Genomic DNA, 27398 nt, shown 5'->3' on the forward strand with positions numbered 1-27398 from the left:
GTTCAATGCATAAAAATAAGCTTTAATTCATTTTCCTTTGAGTTTAACTGGATAAAAGCAGTGAAACATTTTATTTTTACCCGTAGATTTTTTACAAATAGACTTAAAATATTTCTCTTCAGATTTGTGGCTCCAACAGCTGCAGCTGAAACCAGCAATCAGCAAAGCCCCTTGTTTTTATTGGAGCTGAAGTGGCTTGTTGAAAATGGATTGGATTACGGGGATCAATCAGCAGCAGGTCGAGGATGCAGAGGGAACTCTGCCAATGCAGCCGGCTGCCAGGAGCAGCGAAAATCCTTGGGCTAGTGGCAGGTCCTAATGTACTGGAAAATCCATTGTTTTACAAAGAGCTTTGGAGATAGGAAGTGGATCGAGTTGCAGAAGAGTGCAAAGATAACAATAATTCTCCCAAGTTCCTCTTGTTCCTTTGCACATGGCTGAAAGGAAAATAAACTCGTTAGAGATGCTGCCTGAGTGTGTGTCCAGCCAGTGCCAGGAGATGAGCAGAAACAGGACAGATGTTAAAGCATGGTTTGTCCTGAGTCATAATTTAGGAAACAGAGCACTTCTGAATTTCGATAGCAGTCATCTTAGAAATCTGAAAGCTGCTGTATGTTTCTGTCCCATGCAGTTCTGGATTCTCCAAGAACGGTGATGATTGCTGTTGCTTTCCATTAAATTACAGGGTTGAATAATATTGCCATTGTTCTGGAGATGGTCAGTTCTCAATGTATTAGGCCTTGGTTAATGTCAGGATGAGCTGACACCCCTTTGTCTCCCCAGTCACACAGCAGATCCATTACCCAACTTGATGAGAATATTACTAAATAGACTAAAACCAGAGCAATGAATCACTTCAAAGTTCAACTCCTTTAGACTTCAGTGTTGGTTCTGTACTTGCCACTTGTGAATTAGTCCTCTCATTCAGCTGGAGCTGTCTCATAGCCATTTGAAGTCTGAAACTTGTTCCAAAAGAGACCACAGATGGCAAAGACACAGTCATGAATCCTGCCTGCCCTTGCTGACACAGGAATCAGAGTTTCTAGATGAAAGACAGGCATTTGCTGATCTACACTCATGAGTATTTGGGAATATCAGCCTCCAGCTGGATGTGAGCTTTGCTAAATAGAACAGTAGTTCACAATTCCAAGAAATATTTGCAGTGTGTGGCTTGTTCTCTTGAACTCTAATCACACGGCGAAGGAACACATGTTTTCCTCAAATATCGCCATTATTAAAAACAGGTAGCTCCACTAGAAGCACAGAGGCAGAATGGATCTATCTGATGACAACATATATTCCTTTGTCAGTGGCAGGATATGGCTCCCATGAGACCATGTGTCAGATATTAAACTGATACTGCACTTGAACTTAGCCAAATGTCTGGCATGAAAGGGTTAGAAAATCTACTTCACGAGCAGGGTTTATAACAATAATAAAAGTTCTCCAAATTTGGGAGCCTAATGAAAATCCATATAACAGTCCAAGAAAAGCAGACCAGTGGAAAAAGTGAGGCATTTGAATATTCTCCCTCTTTCTGTGTCGGGCTCTGGTACCCTTGGTGGGACTGACTCTTAGGCACTGAAGAGCTACAGTTCCCCTCAGAGGAATGTTCTCCTCCCTGACAAAACAAACAAACAAACAAACAAACAAACAAGATTTTGAACTGTAAAACGCAAAGAGAAAGTTTCAGAGATTTCTTATTCTGACTTAAAATTCCAAATTCTCTGTTAAAAAATTTTGGGAATAAGTTTTTTTCTGGACAAAGAAAGTATTTCATTCTGAGGAAATCAGCATGCCTGATTTCAATGTCGACTCTTAAAACCTTGTGGGATAAGATGGAATGCAGGGGTTTTTAAATGTCCAAATGACATGGTATTTTCAAAGGAAAATGGCAAACATTTATTTCTCCAACTTGAAGGCTTCTGAACATATTATTCTCTGGAATAAAGCACCAGCAAAATGGAAGAGTTTTTCGAGTTTTTCCTTTATCTTTTTTTTTTTTTTTTTTCCACTGCCTTTCTCCACTCCATTTTATTTTTATATTTGAGCCATAGTTGGATGATTTGGGAAAGGAGTGTCTATTTCTGGTTGTCCAGTGGAATTCCTGGAGCACTTTTAAAAACATTTTTGGATAGTATAATAATATAATGAAATTCAGGGATCCTGGGATATTCAGTTTAAAGTGGAGGAGGATTATTTCTGTTTCAGGCAATGTCAATTTTCCAAGTCAGTGATACCGGTGTCTCTCCCAGAGCATAAAATATGCAGGAATAGGTAAGATGGCTGTATTCTGTTGCTTGTAAGGCTGAGGATAACCAGAAAACTGTTATTTTCCAAAGTTTTGTGGTAGAGCTGCCAGGAAGAAGGGCATTATAAGGGAACTGTAACCCCTTTTGTGGAGGACTGTCTTTCAGACCATATTTCATTTGAACTGCTTTCTCATCCCAAAAGCTCAGGGACATCTTCAGAAGCACATTTCCAAATATTGGACTACCTCACATATCCTCCTGCCGTACTGTGCACAAACAGTGAATTTCTGTCTGCTGCCAAGACTGTCTACTCACTAATTTTTTACATTTATAATAGACTGTGAGTATCACGGGTTGTCACAGACCATACAAGGACTCCTGGATCAAAGAATAGATCTCTGCTACTTGAATGGGCAAAAATGTTAAATATTATCTTTTAGGTAGATGGCAGAGAAAGAGTGTGGCACACAAAACATTTTGTATTTTAGGCCCTGGGTGAGCTGTCTGTGTAAGTATGCATGTAAACTGTCAAACCCTGTTTATGCCTACTGATGCAAAACCATTGTATACCTGCATCCCATTTAGAAAGTTGTAACCAGTATATGTGGATTTCATCAGTTAATATTTCCTTTGCATTTCAGGCCTAAAGAACTGACGAGCAGAGTGCTTCAGCCAGTCTTCTGCAAAAGTCTGTGAACATGTAAAATACTATACATATTACTTTAATTTTGCAAACAAAGCCCACTTTATGTTGAAAGATTCAATTTGTGCAGCAATGCTTTGAATGGAAACATTGCTTGCCCATGTGTGGTAGGACGAATAGCATTTTAAGTGACTCATCAATGGCTCCCATGACATCCTCTTAAACAATCAGAGGCACAATAAACCAGTGATTTAGATGAAGAAGCTTCTTGCTGGAGAAATAGATCAATAGAATTTAATGGAAAAAGTCACTAATTTTTACTCCAGAGTAAACACTGATGATGTGACTAGAAACTGGATAGTTCCTAGGCTTGATTCTCAAGCAACTGACATGTTCATGTGCAAGATATTATTCATCTTTGCTCTGACAAGGATCTTCCTTTCTCCATTTCCCCCATCCCTCGTAGGAATCAGGTTTGGCTAGCAGGCACCTATGTAACTTGTATTTCATATTTATCTTGCTGCAAAGCAAGACTCAGCTTTGGTTACTGTGGCCAATTGATAAAACACGTTTACCGGTGCCTTAACCAAAGAAAGAAGACCCTGGAGATTTCATGGTAGCAGAGATTTTGTGTGGTAATTAGGGGCCTGCCTAATTTTTTCCACGTCTTTCCCTAGATGATGGAAGCCTCTGAGTCTTCAAAGAGAAAGAAAAGAAACAGGATGACTATGTCTATGTCTTTGCATCACTTTCTACTCAATCCTCATGCAGTTTCTCTTGCCAGCTATCTAGAGGTCCAGAGCTGCCACCACTTTCCCCTGTATCTACACTGACTCAGGGGATTTTCTGGGTCCATTTGTTAGGTCACATCACCTGGAGGTATGCATCACTCATGTTATGTCAGAAGGATGTAAATCGTGCTCTTGTCTGGACAGCGGGGTTCAGCAACAGCACAAGCAAAGCATGAATGGCCTCAGCTGTCTGTGCTACACATGGCTTCTTCTTTTTCATAGTCACGTTTGGTGCACTTGGGGCTTTGCTGAGCACAAGACTCCTCAACAGACCTCCTGCACTCTCCAGTAAGGTATTCACTCAATTTGGGATCACCTCCTTGTCTCACCACACCTACATGCTGGAGGGAGGAGAACTTTCTGTCCCAAAGGGCATGACACTGCACATCTTTCTTGCAACATTTCCTAGGAGCAGAACAACCTCTAGCCTCTGCTTTTTTTTTTTTTTCTTTTTCTTTTTTTTTTTTCTTTTTTCTTTTCCTTTTTTCCTTTAAAAATTAGCATTGAATTAGGCATTGAATTAATTTTAGGGATTGAATTAATAAAGGTAGTGTTTGGATGGTCAGAACAGGAGCTGCAGTTCACTTTGCACTTCTACCCTGAAGGGAGCATCTCTAGCACAGATGAGAAGACTTTGGTTGCAGATCTCTGCAAATGAGCTTTGTTGTTTTTTTTTGTTGTTGTTTGTTTTGTTTGGTTTGGTTTGGTTTGGTTTTCTTTTGTTTTCTTTTGTTTTTTTCTTTCCCCCACTGGCAGCTAAGGGACCTCCAAGGTTCCAGGCTTTTACATTTTAAGAAGTATGTTTTAACTGCTCACTCATAAAGCACAAGCCTGTCTGGAAAGAAAAACATTGCAATCTATTATTTGTTTTGTTAATTGATTCAGGCAGCCGATGGAGAACTCATGTATGGGGAGAACCAATCTAAATCACTTTTATGAGCAGAGATAGTCGGTAGGGGATTTTGTTTTTACTGAGCTGCGTTTGGATATTCGGTATCAAGCTTCCTAAAAGGACGTAATCTTGAGATTATAGCTCTCTGTGGAGCCATTGGGGTCACTTTGCAATTACCCAGATTTCCACACTTCAGGTGATGAGAAGGGAATGGCACAGGAATGGTGTTCTTGTACTCGTGTCAATAGAGGAGGGCCCTTTCCAGGAATGGAGGAGGTGCCAGTTTGCAAGGGTTGGGGTGAGTGCAAAAGACCCAAAAACACACATCTATGCACTTTTAGGACACCTGATAATCATACCTGGGAACAGTATATATTTCCTCTGAAATTATTTTTCTTGTGGATTTTGTTGTGGTTGGATTCACTACAGATTTGACTTCCTCATTTAAAGCCATCATTGCTAAGCCATGGACAGGAGGACTAGAACAGGTAGAAAATTTGTAGATGACTGTGATCAGCTGGCCTCAAACTTTTGTTTGTCCCTGGTAAAGGACACCATCAAGCTAGACTTCATGCAGAAGGTAACACAGAGACATCAGCTTTACAATATAGCATTATTTCTGCAGCTTAGAAACTTTCCTGCATCCTGAAGTAGTCTTTAGGAAAACAGACAAATAAGCAAAACAACAGGAAAACAAAATATAAACCTGAAATAACAGTATGAAAAATCAAAGCAGAGTTGGGATCATGGTTTTCAGTAAAACACACAAACATGAAAGTTCAATGATACAGGCAGAAGTTAACTGGGAGTTAACCCACTTAGCCCCACGAGTCAGACTGAAATGTATGGAATAATTTTAAGGATTTAGCCTCTCTAACAACAGAGGTTTCCTTCCTTTTTTTTTTTGCTTGGGTCTCATGATGTGCATTTGAGAAATGGTCAGGCAGGTTGTAAGCCTCAGCATCACTGATTTTAGATTTGGTTTCACATGGACCAAAATATACCAAGAAAACAAAGTAAACATACCTGCTGTTTCCAGGAGGAGAGAGGGTCTTCCTCAATATTTAACTGCAGCTTTCTGTGATTTGTTAGCAAAGTGTATGGTCATTACATACCCATATACATTAAGTATATTATTCATTGTGATCCTTCACAACAAAATTAAAAAAGCAGTGAGAACGATCTGCTCTCCTACATGTATATATAATATTTATGTGGTATATGTAACAGATATTAAACATATTCATAGACTCTTATGTGTTTACATAGGTAAATCAAAATGCTAACTGCATGGTTTATTGCCTTGTAAAGAGTGCACTGAAGCTACACAGAACTTCAGACTGTGTGAATGCATGTAACTTCATGGCTTTCTCAGGTTTTGCACTGCAGGGATTATTGTACTTCAGATGAGTGATCCATATTTTTGGAGTGAAACTTTCTGAGTTTTAACCTTATCAGTGAATCTGAAGTCAGTGATGGTATATTCCTGTTGAGTTTTGGAGGAGAGCTCCACAGAAGGCTATTAAACATGGTGGTTAAAATACAACCTCTGATCCAGTAAGTCTGTAAGCAAGAATTGGGAGGCAGTGAGAGGGGAAGGATTATTCTATACTCGCCTTATTACGCTCTTTGCTAGACACCCACTGCTGACTGCTGCCAGATGTATCTTGCACTAGATGGACCTTTGGTTTGACTCAGTATGGGTGTCTCTATGTTCTGTTGCAATCTATGAAAAGTGTGATTACACGTGTTGTAGTGTTGTTACTAAACAGTTCTTGGAGTGGCAAAGCTGCCAGTAATTTTTAGAGCAAAATTTTTACAGAAACCTTTTGAGTTTTGTTCTGTTTTGGAAGAAAATTAGTCCCCAGGTCAGTCTGTGAGGTCACTCAATCACTCAGCACTTCGATGCAGATAGCCTTCCAGAACACGCTGAGAAAAGCTGGCTATTGGTTCGTGTTTCACACCTCCTTAATTACCCACCTGTGTTCCTTTTATTATCAAAGCTTGAATAGGATCGCTCATAAAACGGAGGCCAAAAGGAAATTGCTGGTTTGCTCAGATTGCATCACCAGTGTAAAATGGAATCATTTAATATCTGAACACTCTGCCCCTTTCATTTTCATTTTCCTTTGTTCCTTCCATGCCACTATGGATCTTTCCCACCCAACACCTATGATGCACTGATCAGCAAATGGGGGAGGGAGCCATAATTTTTCTCAGTTGTATACCGTTTTTTCAGTCTAAAATCTAGATTTCACCCAAACTGCTATTTCAGTCCAATGAATTATAGAAAAGTAGCACCAGGTCTCCTCAGCTATGAGGAAATGCTCACACCCCAATTTCTAGTTGGGCTGCTCTGTGAGGGGTATCTGAAGAACCAACAGCTTGAATTAGGAGCTACATGGAGTGTCCACTCTGTCTTGGCATCTGTAACCTGTGCGTGTGGATGCATGCAATCCAGTGCTGTATGGCTTCTTACCTTACAAACCTGGTTCAGATTTGTAAACCAAATATTTAGGATTGTGTATACTTTACTGCATTTGGGGAATTGATGTTTGTCTTCCTTGATCTCCAGGATTTTTTGTGCTCATTCACTCACTACGTTTTCATTTACATATAACTGGAACTGGCTTTGCCCAGTCTGACCTTTCTGTATCTTCACTAGGGCAAAATCCTGACATCATGGAGAGCTCATTTAATGATCTAGGTCCATGTTAGTTTAAAACAAGTTGTGCCATAAGTATCATCACTTCCAGTGGCATCCTATGAATTAGGGCTTCAAGGGTCAATGTAATGTGGATTTTCCAATGGTTAAGGAGGAAATATCCATGCAGTCCCATGAGGACTTTGTTAGTAGAGTGATTTTTCTCTACCCAGTGACTTCTGTTCAAGAAATAGGCAAGAACATAATTTTTTATTCTTCCACATCTGTGCTAAATTTAGTTGAAAGAAGTAGACACTTAAAAATCATTGGGAAACTCAGACAGTCATGTACTGAGACACAAACAGGACAGGCTCACAAGTTTCATTTCCTTGGGAAATCAATCTAAAAGTAAAACCTCCTCACTATTTTTTTTTTTTGTCTTTTCCTTTATCCAGCTCCTCTTCTGAAGGTGCTTAAGTTATTCCATGTTAGTTTGGAAATGCAGTCAGTGATGCCAGCCCGTCACCTGGTCTCAGTTTTCACCAAGGTGAGCTAATTCTGTGAGTGCTGTATTTTGACTGCACAATTAACCTAACTCACCCAGACCTTTTATCATGCTATTCCTTTTCTTCACACCAGCATGGTACTGATGTTAATATTTTCTCCAGGATCTACAGATCCTAATTTTCATATTTCTTCCAAGTAGAAGAACATACATGGTTTCAGTGTATGATGGAGAAAAACAAAAAGATACTAGTGCTATAAAAATATCTTTTAAAATTTTTCATAATCCATGCCTCAGCCAAAAATAGTGCAGCAGACACATCAGTGTGATCTCACCATCTCTGTCTATGACAGGGCAGCAGTTACCTTTAGGGGATAGCAGTGGCTGATGAATCCGGATGTTAAATCAGGGTCAGCTTCAATGCCAAGTAGCTCCTTTTGCGATGGCTTTTCCAACAATGGGGCTTTGAAGAAATTTCCCCCAGAGGAAAAGGAAATGGAGGGAGTTTTCCTTAAAAAACAAAAACCAAAACAGAATCCTGCTTTGCTGGCACAGCAAGTGATGAGCTTGAAGCCAGCTTGAGGCAGTAACTGAAGGGTTTTGCCTACTTCACTCTTTGCTCCTGTTCTTCTTGCCCAGGCTGCTATGTCCAGTGGTAACTCAGGAAGGGGACCAAAGAAGAAGGCACAGCAGTAGTTCAGGCTGTGCCTGCACTAGGAGAAAATATTGTGTTCTTCTTTGAGGTTCATGAGGTACCTGGCCTGGAGCTTAAACCCTTGTGTAGACAAGTCTGCTGTGTGAACAAGTGTGAGCAGGCCACAGTAAAGGTTATAGGGAGTAGCCAACATTTACCTCTCACCACATGCTTTTACAACTCCTGCTCCATCTTCACTGGCTTTGTCATTTTACTTCCCAAACTCTGGCAAACAGAAAGATATATGCCTCTTTCCCCAGTGAAAACGACAACGTCTTTGAGCAAACACTTGTGTAACAGAAATCCTTACAGCTCAGTCCTTTGCTATTACTTTTGCTATGGGTAAGGCCAGTGCTCTTCCTTCTCAAATGAGGGCCTCCCAAAACAGCTTGAGGTACAACCTAAGAGCAGAAATTTTCAACTATTTCCCAGTGCGATGACATTAATGCCAAACTACATCTGTCTAGGTGGCAGGAGGTCCAAGAGGGATTGTCAGCTCTCTTAAATGCCCTTTCAGGTATGGGAGCAACGGGGCAGAAGTCAGAGCACTGGGTCTTGCAGACTGCAAAGGACAAAGCTATGGGAATTGAAGGTGTAGATAAGAGTTTGTACAGGTTTTGGCAGGTTTGTGTCATTTCATCCACTCAGGGTGGAGGAAGAAAATCACAAAGGGGACATGCAGCAACAAGGAAAAACTGTTTTCTCTTTCAGACTCTTCCTGTGCTATTCTTCTTGTCCATTTTAACCTCCCACTTTCATGAAATAAAAATGATGGAAGCAGATAAGAAGTGAATTCAATTAAGACTGATTCTTCCCCTTAAAGGGGAATCCAGGAAGCTCTCTGCAGCCCTGTTTCTCCCTTTGAAGTGTTGTCTTATCACCCTCCTCCCATTAAAATATAATGGGCTAGCAGTGGGTGTGCTGGGATTTGACACCCAGTGGGGAACCGCACCTAATCCTACACCATCACCTGATCTGGTTTGGCTTATTTTCACAAGCCACTGACCCCATCTTCACCATTCAAAGTGGAAGAGGGGGAGGACCAGAGAATTATTGTGGAGGACTTAGCCCCAGCTAGATGGCCTCTGCATAGGTGTCACGGAAGAGGGTTTCAAACACGGCCACATAAACAAATGCCTGCAGGCAGGACTGCCTACAGACCTCCATGAGGAGGGAGGGGAGAGGGTTTATCAGGTGTCTGGGCTCATTTGATCACAGGATGCTCTGGATACTGCCTTTATCTTCCCAACACTGTGGGTTGCGGTGACTCACCAGTCACTTAGTGGAGTGGGAACAGCTTATGGGTCACGGCAACAAACAAACAAGGAGAGGAGCTGGGGAGACAGAAGACATCTGCTCTGACACCATGGGCCTTATCTCTGTCGCTGGGCTGCATGCACAGCGCCTTGGGTCTGGCCATGGTATCACTGTGGGCAGCAGAGCCTTAACTGAGCTGCCATGAAGCTGGGGGTACGATAAGGAAGGGTGCAGAGATGAGCTTTATGGTTTTCGGGAATGGCTGGGGTTTCCTTCAGAGATGCAGAGTTGTTATTGCCTCTAGAAACTTTCCTGTTTCCTAATGAGAGTGTCTCAAATAATCTACTCTAGTAGCTCTTCCATCCGAGTGATGAACAACACCGGAGCAAGGATTCACCTTCCATTTCAGCCTTCTCTTTCTTCAGCCATAGAAAGGCAATGGGAACTGAGGTTCTCATCACCATGCACAGATGCACTCTGTGCATCTCTCTTCTGGCATACCACTAATAGCCATACCAGAGTGCTCACAAAGGGCAGTCCTATAAGCATATAAAAAGGAAATGCTTATAGGACTGCCTATAGAAAGGAAAGCTGTTCCTTCTTTTCACCTACTATGTGGAGGGTAATGTGCTTTACAGCCCCATCTAGGAGAAAAACCTCAAATATTACACAGCAGATAACCTGCCCGGGAGCATATTTCCTGACCCACTAGCTGCCTTGTCACATCATCTGGACATTGTTCTGGTGGTTGCAAAAGCCTCGGATGGGACTGGGACTGAAGTTTCGCTCTGGAAGAGTAAGATAAATGATGAGGGGCATGTAAGGGTTTTTTGAGCAACAGCTGCTTTTTATATCCTGTCTTCCCCTGTTTTTCCTTAATTCTGATGGACTTCCCTGGGTATTTGCGAACAATTTTTTTTCAACAAAAATGGAATTAATTCATCTGAGCTGTAGATTAATACCTCCAGTCATTGCAATCACTCATCACTGCTTGTTCACAGATGGCAAAAGGAAGAGCAGAGTTTGGCATACCTGGTCTTTTCCCAGGCCTGTTTCTTTTTTTTTTTTTTTTTTTTTTTCCCTTTCTCTTTTTGACCAGTCAAAACCAAGACAGTGCTGTTCACTCAACACGGCCTCAATTTTATGATTATGAAAACAGCATCAGACAGCAGGTTTCCAAGAAGAGCACAGTCGCGTGCACGCCTGTCTCATATGTGAGATAATCTGTAATGATTTTGGCTTCTGACAGTGGCTGTCTGCAGTTGCAGAGATCAAAGTCCACAGAGAAACTGTACCTAAGTACACAAGCCTGACTGGTAAGTAACACCAACACCTCATGAAACTCAAAGTAAAAAGTTTGGATACTTTCTTTTTTTGCAAGACTTTTCCTTTCAAACTCAAACTAAGAAAACCAGAAGATGAAACATAATGCATGTATCATGCTTGATCGTAAGACTTGGTCAAAAAATGTAACTGAATTAAGAGAAAAAATTCCAGCTGGGTTTAGCTAGCACGATGAAGGTGCACCAGCCTCTCTGGCCAGCTATAAACAAGGCACAACCAGTGTTATACTGGGCTGCCTCTGGTTCCCCAGCAGCAGTGACCCGATATCTCACACAGCTCCATTAACGGGGGACAGCTTTTTGTAGCAATCAAGAGCAAGGCACAAACTCATATCTCTTGAGATATGGCAAAACATTGGGATGACTCTTTCCCAGGAGCCCTTTGGCTCCATGTCTGGGTTTTATTGTTGCTACTCACCTCACTGTCTCGAGCACAGTATCCCAAATTCCTCTTTACCTATTTTTAACCAAAGCTGAGAGGAACTCAAATCCAAGCACAGTAACTTAGGCACAGCAGCAGCCAGAACTGAGCTAGAAAATCAAATCCAAACATCATTTCTGATTGTCAGGTGACCTTTGTGATTTTCATCTCTTTTGATGGCTTCAGGGAATTGCTTGTCACCATCAGACTGTCTTTGGTTGTTTATTAATTGTGTTTTCTCCCTAATTAAGTGACCAAAGGTTTCTAAGGGGAAAACTGGCTACGAGTGAGCATGAAATTTCATAAAAAGTTTCCACCATGTAACCATTCATGCCAAAGTCTTCAAAGCTTTCAGGAATTATGAATTTTTACACAAATACGGGTGATTTTCTAATATCTTCAGGTATGAAGATAAACAACAGGATGAATAACTGGAAACTGAAATCAACAAGGAAGTAAATCTGTTATGAACTTAAAACAGTCATTTTTTTTGGTCGAGTTCTGGTCCAACTACAGAGAAAGTTTTGCTCTGTTTGGTTTTCTTTTGAGTCCCACAGAGGCTTCAAAGTAAGAGTTTAGGTTCAGTTCTGGGTTTGTAAAGAAATAACAATTTGAATCAGTTTTCAATTTGGGTTTGGGCTTGATTCAATGCTGTCAAGTACATTCACAGAGTGATTAAAACCGTTCCAACAGCTCTGGCCATGAGGAAGCTCAGGCAAACCCAGAGGACATGCAGATCTGGACAAGTACTCTTGTTATTGGTTAAATTTTTCTGCTAACTAAATATTCGCACAGACCAAAGCCCCATTGTTTTAGGCAGGGCAAGAAGCAGGTAGTAAAAAAATAACCTTGGTCTGACAAATCTTCCGGCCTATAGACACAAAGCTGGTACAAGATGAGAAAAAGAAGCGGTATCTTCTTTCACAGATAAAGAACTGAGGCCCGGAGAGGTGAAGTGGCTTGGCAAAGACAGCGCAGGAAGGCTACAGAGGAGCGGGGAGGTGCACCCGAGTGCTGCGAGCCCCTCGCCGTAACCGCAGGCTGTCTGTCCTTCCTGCCTCCCCGGCCGTGCCTGCGCGGCCGCTTGTCCAGCACCCGCTCAGATCTCCATAAAATAAGACAGAGCAGCGACCCACACGGCTGGGGGGAGAGTGGCGAGAAAGAAAGCCCGTTTATTTTTCTTTCTGCTACTTTATCTCACTTCAATGGGAGCAGTTGAAAATGTCGAGGATAAATGAAAACAACTGTTGGGCATCGGTCCAAGTGGTTAACAAAGAACCCCAAACTCTTTTAAGTCCTACAACTGAAAGGTGCTGGCATAAAAAGAATAGCATTTTTCTTTGTAGAAATCATTTGTTGAACTCTCTAGTTCTGAACAGGACTCATTGCCTTCTCCTTGTTCACTTCATCCACGCTGTAGAAACAAGCCACTCAATAAAAGTAGAATTAAAAAAAAAAAAGAAGTTATTGCAATATTAGATATTTCCTGACAAACACCATGTTGTCATTCACATGTGACATCAGTCTAAGGTCCTGCCATAAATGACAGTCATTAAAAATCCAGTGTGAGGGCCCCCCCTCCCAAAATCATGTGTTGCTCTGGAGTTGGGGTCAAATGCCAGGGCAGGTAACTATTTTCATCCTCGACTGGACAGCGGATTTCCTGCTCTTTGTGAGTCTGTGGTGCGTCCAAAAGCACCTGTCCATCCCTGACGGGTGGGAATGCAGCACCAGAGAGGGGAGGTGGGTGGGTTTGGTCCGAAGTTTCTCCTGATAGCATAGTGAGGCTGCTTTGGAAAATTAAGCAGGAAGCCCAGCGAAAATTTAGTCTTTGAAAGGAAGTCGCCAATGCAATAAAGTGGAACAGACAACCAGAATAGGTTTTGTAACCCAGTAAAAAGGCTGACCTGTGTAACTTGGGCTATGGAAGAGGTTGCTCAGTGAGGAGAGCTGTGCTTTCTTCAGTGCTGGAAGCATTTTGGTGCCAGGGTAGGAGAATGTAGAGAAGATGTAGCCCTAGGGCTTTGATGCCTACAGTGCAGATGAATGCTGTCTTGATCTGATTTGAGAGGCTGAAGTTGTGGCTGTGCCTTCAATGTTTTGTGAGAAAGTCAACCTTTCACCTACCCTGTGGTTAGTACAGGTGGGAGCAGGAGCACAGCTGTAATATTAGGGTGGGCCAGACCTTGTCGTTATAAAACTCTGTTTTCACCTTTTTAAAATGTAGTTGAAATTTGGGTTGAAATCTAACAGATTGGATGCCAGCATTAACATTATTGCTTTAAAAGAAAACAAACAAACAAACAAAAAATCCTAGAATGTGTCTAGAGGGAAAACTGCATTGTTCTACTAATGTAAACCACACAAATTTTTGAAGCTATCCCATTGTGGCCTTTAAATACCTGTGCCATCTTCATTCTCCCTTCTAACAGCATGGTGAAACAAGTAGCTAATTTGACATTTTCAATTCCTCTTTTCTTCTGAATTTCTGTGAGGGGGGACAGAATGATGAAAATGGACACCTCTGGAAAGAAAGGGAAGAATTTACAACTTACAGCACCTCACCCTTATACTAGGCTAGATTAGGACCCGTGATACCTGTCTCTTCCCATTACCCAGCTGGCAGCAGAGACCCCAGTCCCAGGAGAAACCTGCCTGCCTCACTGTGCTCTGATGAGAGGACAGCTTTCTTCTGGAATGGGCTCATCAGGCCTTTGTTCAGATGGCTGAAGTCCTATCCAGATAATGCAGTTGCTGTATTTCTTTTCTTAACTGTTTAATGAGGATGCTAAATGCCCCTGAAAACCTTAATTCAACCTCTTTTATGGCAGTGTTTACTGCCTTGAATGATTATATGTGTGATCCTCCCAACCCCCAAACTCCAGTCCTTTATTGAGTGCTCAGGAAAGCCCCACTCTGCAGACAGAAATAACTTATCTTCTGGAGACATCTGCCTCTGCTGCCAACAAATCCCTATCTGGGATGGTCAAAACCCCTCCAAAAGTACAGATTTGTTCCCTACAAGGGAGTAGGCACCACTTACAGTACAAGGAAGATGTAATGAAAGAGAAAGCAAGCTCTGAAAATGTGCATGAGATCAAAAACTCAAACTGGGACTTCCAGAGTACAGAAACATGTACACATCCAGCACTTCCTAGGAGAGCCCAGGGAACCAGGGGGTGCCACCTGTAAAGCAGACATCACTTGTCTCCTCCACAGTCTCAGAGATTCCTTTTTTTGGCCATGGCGATGCAGAGATCTTGTAAGACTGAGGAGATGCAAATGTGAGAAGGTGGTGAGGAAAGTGCAGTCTGAAGCTCAGCCACAGTTCTGGAGAAGGCAGAACAAGCTACCGCATTGTGGTCTGCTCTGGGCAAATCCTTACATCAGTTTCTCATAAGAGGTTACTTAGATTAATCCTGGCTTTGCAAAGTTTGGGTTTATGGAAGTCCTGAGCTTTCACAGTTTCACCTGTGGTAAAGGTAGTCTGGTCATAAGCAATAAACAAGGGCGCACTATCAGCTGAAAACTCAAATCACGGGCCATTTGTACTTCTCAGACTTGAGAGAAATGTGGATCTTAATACATCTGTGCATCCATTCTCCATCCATAAAGCAGCAGTGACACCAGCCAAACTAGCTGCTCAGCAGTAAGCTGTGAAAATAAACCCATTATCATCATCATTTATGAAATGCTTGGATTCCTTTGTGATAAATGACATAGACAGGCCACAAGGAAATGAACAATCCCAACTTCAGAGCAAAGTTTGAGTAGTGTGCTGAAAAGAGATGACATGGGACCACATGTTGATCATATATGTTAAAGTAAAATATTCAGCATCTCCTTATTAAGCTAGCACTGCTTGTGGGCTGTTAAATTAAGCAAGGGTGCTACCAAAACCAAAATATAATGAAAACAAATAAGGACATCTTTCAACCCCTTGCAATTCAGTAGCTGCAAGAATATCCTTCTCCAAAGTTTCTGTGCTGGCATATGTCTAAGCAGGGAATATCTAATGGCTTCAGAAAACTAAGAGGGTGAGCAAACAGGCCCAAATGAGGATTTACATGACAATAGCATCAGGGTAGTAAACCCCACCCATTCAGTAGCATCTCTCCTTGCTCTCTTCTGTGTTCAGCCCTAGAAAATCTCATCCTTTCATGGGTCTGAGTGTGGTTCTTTTCACATTGCTGTGCAAAAGGAAGGGGAGAAATAATAAGAAAAATCAAATTTCCCCTTCTGATTTCTCTTCCTGATTTCTCAGACAGGAGAAATTCCACCAAAATTAAATGAAATCAGAAAAACAGTGAGTGAGATCAGAATTAGTCTCTAATCATTTATTTAGAATTCCCGAAGGATGACAGAAGGGAAAAGCTGGGGACATGCTGGAACATTGCCCCAGGCACATTCAGCAGTTATTAAAAAGAATTCACTTCCATGCAAATTGTATTTCATCAGCTAATTAAGAAAGTATTTATCCTCTGCTTTAATTAATATCTTGTATCTTCCTTCCGAAATACTTAATCATGGAATGAAATCATCATAGAAATATTGCCCTGAAGTTAGCATCGGCATTTTATATCTCAGAAAATCTCACGTGTGTGTGTATGTGTGTGTGTGTGCGTGTGTGTATATTTTAATAGCAGTAATTATAAACTACTCTGTCAACTTACAGGGCTGCTTTACATTTCTGGCTTGCTGCCAGTTTTTTTTTTTTTTTTCCCTTTTTTTTTTTCCCCAGTGCCTGATGAATAGCAACTGTTGTGTATGCTAGATCTGTGCTCCATTTAAGCAATATCCCCAAAGAAATCGGTCTTCTTAGCTGTTAAGCACAACTTTGTTAGGCAGTGCCTGGGGCAATTGACAAAACCCATTTGTTAACTAAAAACTGTAATCAGTGGTTTGTATATCGGCAGTGTATACTTTCAGTAAGGCCACATTATAATAGATGGAAAATCGGTTATTTCCTGAGCATCAACAACCAATTTTCCACCAGTTAGGCTGGAGATGTATATCCCAGAGGTATGTAGAAAACAGAATTGACTGGTGTCAGCTTAAGCATGGGAAACTAGCAAAACACATGGTAGACTTTCTAAACAAACTAAATCAGCCATGCTGCAGTATTGTTATTGCCACCTGTAATTTAAGTAGAATTTACAAATCTTGCTATGCTATTAATTTTGCATTGAAGTGCGAGACTTTTCCCAGGAAATGTCTCTTATTTGAAATGTCTCAATCCAGACTGCTTACAGTCCTAAGAGAGGAGTTACAATTCAACCAGAAGTTACAAACTTGAAGTAGGTGTGACTGAACACAAGAGACCACCTTGAGGATACTAGTGCCATCCGGGCTCAAAAATAAATCTATGAATCTCTAAGATGAAGCCTCACTTCCTTAACCAAGCCTTACTTGTGCTATTAAATCAATAGGCAATGTTCAGTCCAGTGGAGCACCGCTCACATGAGCACTGTAATCCCATTCATTTTGAAGGCATTCCTCACCCAGAATACTGGATTCAATGCAGCTAATCCATTAATATAAACAAAAACAAACACCAGCAGGATGTAGCTTATCAGTTATTTCTGAAATGTTCTTATCTCCTGTAGAGTTTCTCCCTGGGAAATAACGTGCAGACTTTTTTCCTCCTCTTTCTTGCAAACGTATGGCTGGAGCGCCCAACAACTGCTAAAATGCAAACCAACAGTCATAAGCCTATTTGGACTAATTCACTCACTTCAGTGGTCTTGGGCTTTTGGGTGGTTTGAAGCTTCCCTTTTGATTCAAGAGCTGGAAAATCAGGCCCCACATGCAAGCGATTACGTGTGTCATCAGCCAATGGCACAGAAAGGTCACAAGACCCTGATTTCAAACCTTTAAGTGTTTGTGTGTGTGTGGGGGGAATCTTACTGCCTTAACAATTCCCTTTTTTATTTCTCTTCTTAACATGATAAATTATTAGAACATTATTAAGTTAACTCTTCGTTAAAGAGCATGACAAATCCCTAAGTGAGAGAGCGGTGCCGTTGGACTGACTGGCCCCTGAATCTTGCTGTTACAAAGAGAATGGTTGCAATTCCTTGTGACGTTTTGCAGTGAAAAGATGGATTAGTAGGCAGGCATGTGCTGGAGCTGTAAGTTACAACTTATCTCTGAAAGTTTTAACTTTATGCCTTTGCATGCCTAAGAAGTCATTTTTAAAGGCGGCTTTAGCCTTTATGAGTCCCTGTGGATCTCTGCGCAGATCTGTAGCTGCAAAGACAGTCCAGGCTCTTTGATGAGGGCCTGGGAGTTCAGGCAGGACAAGAGGAGCCATGACTCAGTTTCTGTTCCTGAGAGTGTCACTGACTCCGGCCGTGTCACTAAAGTTCTCCAGGCTCCAGCTTTCCACATAAAACAGGCATAGCCAGATCTGGAGTCTTTTATTGTTTTGTGAACACTTAAAGAAAGGGTTGGCTAAATAGCATCCTCGGGAAGTATGAAGAAGTGTTTCAGATCAGTGTTAGGGGAGAGTTAGGGGACTCCCTGCATCCACACCTTTGTTTTCCCAGTAACCTTGTTGCTGAAAAGGACACTGTAAAGGGCTCAAAGTCCTGGTGGAGCTGGTGTGAAGCCTAATGCAAAGAAACTGTCTTTGTCTGTGCCTTCTTCCTCTTTTCCTTCCCTTCAGAGCTCAGTCCGTGTTGTCCTTTGGTCAATTAAGGTCTCAGGTATTTTTTGCTGACTAAACAGTTAAGAAATCCAGGCCCCTAATTCTGTGTCCATTAATGTCATTTCTTCTCAATATGATCAGGTTCCCTTTAATTCCTGTATATAGGACTTGGTATTTATTACATTGCAGCAGTCTGAACATCCAGAAGTTCAGCTCCTTGGACAGAACTATGTTGGGAACTATCCCAACGTTTTTATCTGCCAAACTTAGAAAAATAATACAGAGAATCAGACCAAAGATAAGAATTCTTGGGATTTGTTCTGGGGACAGATATACTGACAGATCACCAGGATAAGACCACCACCGCCCAGTCCTGGAACAATAGAGCACTTCAGACATTTTAAAGGCTTTTTTGATTTGTTTAGGAGTCTTTTCAGATTTGTGTCAGTTCTTGTATTTTCTGATCTTCACCCGATCAGTCCCCTCATTAAGCAGTGGAGATGGATGCTGCTGGGAATTTTAGTAGGATCTTAGGATGTGACTGACCTTAATTGTTTTGCTTTTCCTTTTATAATAACAAAAATGACATGGCAGTACCAAGGATGAAAAGACATGGATGTTCAGCAATGTGATTAGAAGGGCTGAAGCGGAATATGCATGTGTATACAGAATATATCTGCAAACCAGGCTGTGATTTACTGCTAGGCTTAGAAATGCTTTAAAGACTTCTAAGCACAGGAAGAAATATGCTGTTAGTAAAGCTTCCGTGTTATCAGCCCAGCTAAATAATGATGTGCAATGTGTCATGTGCAAAGAATATATTAATGCTTGGATAAATATTTTCCTAATGTCTGCTTGGTTGATATCTCCTTGGCATATAACCAGTGGATAGTAAATAACACTCATGTTTCTGTTTACTTAAGGTCTATTTTCTCTCCTGCCTTTTACATTGGCAATAATTTTGGGGGCTACAGGGGAGGAAAAGGCTGAGGGAACTGGAGCCTTGTAAAATGTTTGTTTTCCTTACAGATTTCACGAGAAATAAACTGTTTATGTTTTAGTGTTTCACTGCCGTGGAAATGTTAGATGATTTTGTGTGACCATCAAAGTGTTTAATGCTTAGCCAAGCAGTAGCATTATAGAGAGTGGGAGGGGAAGAAAATGAGAAACTGTGGAAACACAATGAAAAAAAACAAATGAGTCCACTTTACCTTGTAGCTCCTAACACGTTATTTTTCCTTGCTTGTGGGCATGACTTAATGCTGGTTACTCCCCTTGGCTTCAAACTGCATTCATTTTAATCATCTGTTTTGACAACCTCTTTCCCCCTCAGGCTCATCTCTAATTGAATTTGTCATGCAATCCTCACCTCCCCTGAAATTGTTTGTACGGGAGGGAGGCTGGGAGGCAGCTGGACCCAGGTTGGTTTCCGTAGTGTTACCTCCAAAAATCATCCTGTTCCAGGTCTCATTTGCAGCTGAGGGTCTTGGTATTTGGTCTGAGTTCCCATGAATATGGCTGCTGTACTTCCAGACCTCATCTAGGACCTTCCCATAGGATTTAGTGGACTTCCAGTTTGGATTCTTACCAGCTCCTGCACTTCCTGCTGTCTTCCATATCACAGAGCAGATATGCTCTTAAAGAGCTTTTTATTTTGAGAATAGATTTCTCCCTGCAATCCCCAAAATGCAGCTTTCTAGCTCAGTTCTTTCCTTTATGACCTCCCTGTAAATCAAATGATGTCAGTAGGATGCACTTAGCAGACAAGCAAGGATGCAGACCTGAAATTCTGTAGCATTACGGACCTCATGCACCAGGTATACAGGCACGGCAGAATTCGGCATGTGATCTTTAGTGAAGTCCCAGCCAGGATTTGTGATAGTGGCCAAAATGGAACTTAAGAGTGGTATTTCTTAATTTTTCTCACTCAAAGAGAAAAAAGTGTCCTCACTCAAAGAGAAAGTGTTCTCACTCAAAGAGAAAAAAGTGTCCTCAAGCCTGTCCATCTCAAATACTGTGCTTTTATTCTTAACAAAGAAAAAGAAAAGGAAAGGAAAGGAAAGGAAAGGAAAGGAAAGGAAAGGAAAGGAAAGGAAAGGAAAGGAAAGGAAAGGAAAGGAAAGGAAAGGAAAGGAAAGGAAAGGAAAGGAAAGGAAAGGAAAGGAAAGGAAAGGAAAGGAAAGGAAAGGAAAGGAAAGGAAAGGAAAGGAAAGGAAAGGAAAGGAAAGGAAAGAAAAAGGAAAAGGGAAAAAGGAAAAAGGAAAAAGGAAAAAGGAAAAAGGAAAAAAGAAAAAAGAAAAAAGAAAAACAACAACAACAAAAAGTGAAAGTATTGCATGTACCAGTTTTTGTACTCAATATAAGGTTTGTTTGCTTTTTACCATTTCCATTGCTGAATTCATCCGAGCGGTTCCATCTTGCTTGCTCCAGTTGATAGTGTTAGGCACTGGGGGGATTAACATAAGGACACTCATCTTGGTCCTTGGCATAAGTGGAGCCATCATGTTGTCTTCATCTACTCAAAAGCGCTGTGTCAATATGTCCCTGTAAAAAAAGTGTTCAGGGTGTCTAGATAACACGTGTCACGTGTTTGACACACCACTGTGTTATCTCATCTGGCCGAACACTAAAGATAAACAGTGTCATGGAAGTGCACACGTGCTTTAGACAAGGTCTGTGATCAACTCAAATTTACAACCTTTATGTCTTACTTAAGCATAAACAAAAATATAACAGACTTATATTGTCTACATTTTAAGATAACCAGTAGGAAAACTTGCATTATAAAATCAGAAGTGTTAACACTGGAAGTCAGAACATTTACCAGCAGAAACGAGAAAATTTCCTAATGGGTGCCAAAATACAAAAGAGATACTTACTGTTATTTTAACTAAATGCTATTTATGTACTTGTTTTGTTTTCTAGATACAGATCCCTTCTAAAGTGTATGCCTAAAAATCTTAAAAGTCATTTTTTTCCATTGTTTTCAACAGATTTTTTTTTTTTTTTTTTTTCTCTGAGCAGCAAACGTCTCCCTCCCTGCTTTGGCCCCCCTCAGAAACAACTCTGTTTCTCTTCGTGTTACCAGAGTGAAGAGGAAATACTTTGAACCCTCCAAAATCCTGTTGTTTCACTGATGAATCACAGAATTTAGTGGTGGGCTAAAGAGGTTACTTTTCCTACAGCAATGCAATCTGGAGTAGATGAGAAATCAAACTACTTATGGCACTACCATTGTAAACTGGATAAATGTTTCCAGACAGTGGATTCCAATTTGATCTATCGTTTTCTTTCTTTCTCTTATATGCAGATCATGTGAGGGACTTACAAATAAAGGATATAATGTCAGGGGGATAGGGGTAGGAAATGAAGATTAGTTTCCTTTTCTTCTACCTTCACCACCCAGTGAGAAGTTAATTTTGGCTGTGTTCAATCTGAGTTCACAGAAGGGAGAACACTAAAAAGCTTATTTCTGGTAAAAGTCCACTGCCAAATGAAATGGAAAGAAGAAACAAAAATTATAATAATGAAGACTGAATTTGAATTGGGGAAGAACAAATATCCTCTTCAGAGTTCAGCTCTCGTCCCTTTGGCATCTTGATTTGCCAACTCATTAGGAAACATCTTCTCAATATTTTGCTCTAATTTAAATGGACAGATGCTATTTCTCCACAAAAGGAAGTGGTATGAAGAAAGTCTGTCAGAGTCAGTTTGGCATTTTCTTTTGTTGCATTTTGTGTTTATTGACCTTTTTTTTCCCTTCCCACAAATAAACTCAATAAGATAGACACAAGTCCTTTGGCAACAAGGAAATAGAAATCACTTGTGGGCATGTGTGCCCGCATCTGCAATCTCAGAAAGCTAAGTCAGGGTCCAGGTTTGACAGATCAATGTCGTATATATCTTTTGGATGCTGGCAGCAGTCCTTTTTATTTAGCATAAACTGAGTACTGAGTGGGCAGAAATATATGGGCTTACCCAAGATACAGCACTGAAAGGCATGGTAGACTGATATTATATGTACACCATGGTGCAAAACATCTGAAGCCTGTGAGGTCCCATGGCTGTAACTGGCAGGAAGACTGTAGAAAGCTGGCCAGCCCTGCTTTGAAGGCCTAGCCTCATTCCCCTCATCCTCTTGGCCCACTTGCAGGAAACTCTGGGTGAGGTTTATGGACTTATTTTTGCAGGAGGTCAACTGAGAGGCATGTAAGTCCCCAGTGGCCTTGGAGTCCAGCAGAGCAGGACTGGATTTTATTCCCATGGCTCTCCTTACTGACTGTTCTGCAAATTAAGTCCAGAAGCTTCCAGAGTAGCATAAGCAATAGATGTCTTCTAGCTTACATCTAGCTAGGAAGAATATTCATTCAGAGGCTTGCATTCACCATGGCCCCCAAGCTCCAGAGCCACCTTCTTCCAGGTGACAATGACAGTGGAACACCCCAGAGATCAAACTCTTAATGGGACATACAGAGGAGCATGGGGGTTCTCCAATGCACACCGAGTATTGGTCTGAATGCCACACCGCTAATGTATCTAATTACACCCCAAATCTATTTGTTCCTTGTCACTTTGATTTATCCTCTTCCTTAATGCCACGTTGAGTGCTGGAGCACAGCCTCACTGGAATCACTGCTCTGTGCCAACAGGCTGCTGGAGCATATCTGATGAGTTAGGCCCATTGAAATCAATGTGCAGGTTCCCATGGGCTCACTGGGGCCTTGCAGTGACTTCTAAACATACGGCCCACTCTTCCCTCTTCCCGAGCTCATGCAGGAAAGCAGCACAGTGGAGCTGGTTTGGAAATCACAGCCAGCAATGACTGACCTGAACTCCCCTTAGTCAGAGACCAAGGTTATTCCAGAGTCACTGCTGCAAACTTCACCGATTCCTGTCAAGGAGAGCTAAGCTGTTAACCTGAAATGCTCCCCCATCCTTCATACCCACTGTTTTATTTTGTTATGTAAAACAGTGGATAAATATACAGCCCTCATCTGCTGTGTGTAAAGGAAGAACAGTGCCTGTCAGGAGAGGAGAGCCAAGAGTTTGCTCCTTACAAGGTTATGCTTGCTCTTAAAAAAAAAAAAAAAAAAAAAAAAAAAGTTTATACCAACTGGGAAATCACAGGCCATGGAGGAAGGTGGTGGCACTGGGCATCTCTCCCCAGGACAGAAGAGAGGCTGCATGCTACAGAAGGCATCCTTCCAGCTCTTCTGCATGTCAGCTCCAAAATGAACGCGTGGACCTGGAGTTACACGGTGCACACGCTGTGGGGTGTGATGAGGTGATTCTGAGCAAACAGAGAGCTGTTAGTGAACAGTGATCCTTAACAGTTATTTCCTGTGTGATGAAATACCCGTCACTTGTGATCAAAACCTATCACTTAATCATATGGCATTTTCCTTGGAAATATGCATTTACTTGGAACATTCATGTTTCCCCCCCCCTTTTTTAAGGAAAGGTTAAAATATACTTTTCACACAGACTCAGAGCTGCGATTCCTCTCTCTGTTCTTCATTCCCATGGCCAGCACTGGCTTCTCCCCTCTGTGACTTGCAGACATGGTCCTGAGAAGTTTTTCGGCATTTGGGAGACAGCCAAGCCCTACTACTCTGGGTCCTGCTCCCAGGTTCTTTCATGTCTCTAATAAGACATGAACTCTGGATTTTTTTCACAACTGGAGCACTTACACTCCTCTCAGGAGATAAATGTTGTCTGAGATTGCACTGGAAGAGTTCTCCCAGGAGGAGAGTCAAGCACTTTCTCTCCTCTCTGTCTGCCTTACTGTTGTGAGAGGTGGGAACGTAATATGCACAAGGCTTCTCCGATGTGTCAAGTTTCGTTGAAATCGGCCCACGTGTTCAGGAGTTGTAAGGGACGGGTGGAACAGCAGAAGGAGAAGGACAGACTGTATGGGTCCATTAAAAATTCAGTTGCAAAATAGCGCTAGTTGTACCATCCCTTAGTGCCACAAGAATTGGGGTTTCTGTTAGCGATTTAAACCCACTCCCAAACGAGATACACCGCAGATGAGATTCAGCCACAGCTCTCCTCACTCTCTCTTGCAAGCTTTATGAATATCATTCTTTTCATTTCCCTTGCTGACAGGGCCGCAGACGACAAGGCCTGCAATTGCAGAAGACGCTGCAAGAGCCCGCTGACAGGTGATTAACAGCTCCTGGATGCTGTGAGCCCGACCACACTTCTGACCACGAGAGCAGTTAAACAAATTATCAGCAGAGCCGTTCTGTGGTTAACTAACCCTTTTCTCTAAACAAGTCTGCTAATGGCGTTCCCAGGCCTGGCACCCCTGTACTCTTGAGAGCCAGGCACTGCACACTGAGACAGGTTGCTTCTCCCATTTAACAGACCCCTTTACAACACAACAATAACAACAACAAAGACCAAACTAGAAGACAAAAACAAATCTGAACTCTTAATATCATGCACAGCAAAATTTGGAGAAATGAATGCGTTTTAATAATTTGTTCTTTGGGGAGTCTTGCAGCAAGGTGAGGAAGCTGGGATTTATTTGGCCCCATTGCAAGGCAGTCTTTTGTCGGAGTTTTCTGTCAGAGCCAATATTTTGCTCTTCATCCCAGACAGGGCCTGAGGGAATGGGGTAAACCCCTGATGTTTCAAAAGATACAAGAGACAGAATCCCAGAAGTTAGCTGAGACCCTAAACACGGGCAGCAATTGAGCAAGCACTTCCCCTTCCTGCTTGTCCACAGCCCTTGTTGAAACCAAACCGCCCCAAGGGCTGAAGGGAGAGGAGGAGGAGTAACCTGGGGCAGGAGGGAGAGGAAGCACTGTGAGGAGCTGACTTTATGGGGGAAGGGGATCCACATAACCCCCTGCAGGGTCATAGCAGGCTTTGTAGAGTAGTGTGTACAGGGGGCTTCACGATAAGTCTCTCAAACAGGATTTGATCATAAATAGGTCACTGATCTGGTAGGAAAAGCAGCCAGGTAAACATGGGAGGTGGCCCAGGGCCTCTCAGGGACAAAACCTTCACCTGCAGTAGCAGGGTGCTCCAGAGCTGCTTCTGCCTGCTGCTTGAACTGTACTCAAGTTTTGGCTTGACCTCACACTTTTATTGTTGAAAACTACTAAATTCTGAAACCGTAAGTCTTCCCTAGGTTGGCTGACCTGCAGCTGTCCTGAGGGTTGTATCACCAAGATGCTCGTACCTCCAGACACTGGGTGCTTGTATCTGCCATTCCCCAGGTGTCATGGGGATTTGTTCTTCCCCTCACACATGAGAGAGCACCTGTTCCTGAAGACATACCACTGAGGGTCCAGCACTACCTTGTAGCAGTATTAAGACAAACTGTCTACCTCAGATGCCTCCCTGGTGTATCAAACTTGCTCAAATTTATAAATGATGAGTTGAGTTAAGAGTGGAAGGGAGATGAGGAGGTTCCAGGCCTAGGGGTGGTTAATCTAATGATGGGGACATCATTGTTGTGACTTTGCAGAGACTTTGGGTTCTTGACATCTGTCTGTCTGTGACTGAGAGTATAGTCTCCTGACAAAACAGGTGCTTAGGGCTAATTTCAGTCTTTGCTCTTCATTTAGAGATGTCTGGGTGAAACTGAATGTGTGAGGATGGAGGACGAAAGAACATGCTTTAGACCTTAAACTTTTAGCTGTGTATGTGTTGTGAAATTTTGGAGGATTCCTGTCATACAGTGTGTTTTATAGCTACTCCTCAGGAGGCTATAGTCATCCAAGGTATAGATATAACCTAGGTCTTCTACAGATCTAAGATGTTCTCTAAAGACGCTCCAGTACTCCAGATCACTTGGAATCCTCCCCATGCTTCCTGGGCTTAGCCATTTTCTGGGACTGATGGGAGGATAAGGCTATCACTCCAGAGATCATTAGATCACGTCCTGAGGGCACAGTGATGAACACACTAGGTGCCACCCTGATTGTGTCTACTTAGAGAAGACAGGAGAGATGGAGAGATGGAAAGTTATAACGACCCACATAGAGTAACCATTTTCATTATAGCTTCTCCTCTTTTGTCTTTTCTCCACTTTTGTTACAATGTAGGCAAGGAATCCTTGTCATGACAATCAATTCAATAGCTCTCCAAGGAATAAAAGCAGATGGTTTCACACCCTTACACAGTGAATTGTGTAAATGAGAGAAGAGTCATTAAGTGCAATCACTAGTGAGAGGTTTTCAGCTCCAGCAACTCTTTGAGGTGTGTGCAGAGAGCACAGAGAGAGAGTACTTACCATACTTAGGCAAATAGAGTTTGGAGAGAAAAACATTATGCAAACCTTCCTTTTTTCTTTACAGCTAATTTAAACAGGTGGATGTCTAAAGTCCAAGCTTGGAGTGCTTTTCACTTCCAAGGCTTTAGAATAAACCACTTTATTTTTCTCCTTAATGCATGGATGAGAAGTTAGATCTTCTCACAATCTGGCTTACACTTGGCATACTTAACCCTGCTGAAAGTGCTTCCTATATTGGTTCAAAATTGAGAAGAAAGAAGAAAACGAAGTTGATGGAGGAAGAGAGGGACATTCATTTCTGTTCTGCCATAAATCTCATCTGGGCTCTCTTTTTGATTTAAAAGAAAATACCTGAAGGTCAAATCACTCCTTCATCCATCTGGTTCTTCAGAAGAACTTAAGCTTGCTGTGGTGCACCCTCCCTTCCTGCTGAAGCTTTGCAGAGAGGAATACAAAACTGAGGGGGCCAAAGGGCAAGAGAGGAAATGGTCTTGGGCTGTAGCAAAACTGCAGATGTAAAGGAAACTGCCAAACTTAAAGAGAAGACTGGAAAGTTCTAGACATCAACCTGTAGAGTTTTTGGACTGTGGTTTTGGTCTAAGCACCTAACTCCTATTTTATTTCATGGAATAATGAAATGTTTTCACTATTTTTTTCATCCCTTTGTAAATGGTTGTAAGTTCCTCAGCTAGAAGCTGGATGAACCTCAAATTTGCATTGTGAGTAAGTGATGACAAAGAGTTATCTTCTACTGTATGTCCTACACCATTGTTATGAAATCACAAAACTAACTGAAGTGCACCTGTTGTGTTATGTGAGCTGCAACAGCCCTATAGTCTCCCTGAAACACTTTCTTCTCTCCAGTGCTCCTAAAACCCACCTTCATTTCCCTGTGCACAGCATCTTGCACCACAAAGGCCTCCTTTGAAAAGACACTACAGGTGTCTGCTGATGGATAGTTAACTGCACCAGGACATCACCACCTGACCAGACTCCTGATCACAGGTGTAGTTTATCAAATTGTGGACAGGGCAGGTTTGTGTTTAACAAACCCTTTTG

General features: G+C 41.9%; 1 long non-coding RNA gene across 1 annotated transcript; it reads right to left on the reverse strand.

The window, feature by feature from the left end:
* Position 1: 1 nt before the first annotated feature.
* LOC311440602 lies at positions 2-27273 on the reverse strand. The gene is made up of 3 exons (XR_014695480.1): positions 27220-27273; positions 20473-20635; positions 2-1621 (listed from the first exon to the last, which is right to left on the reverse strand). It is a non-coding gene; the product is annotated as an uncharacterized lncRNA (long non-coding RNA).
* Positions 27274-27398: the final 125 nt, after the last annotated feature.

The sequence above is a fragment of the Aythya ferina genome (genome assembly GCF_964211825.1).
Source record: "Aythya ferina genome assembly, chromosome: 8".
Taxonomy (NCBI): domain Eukaryota; kingdom Metazoa; phylum Chordata; class Aves; order Anseriformes; family Anatidae; genus Aythya; species Aythya ferina.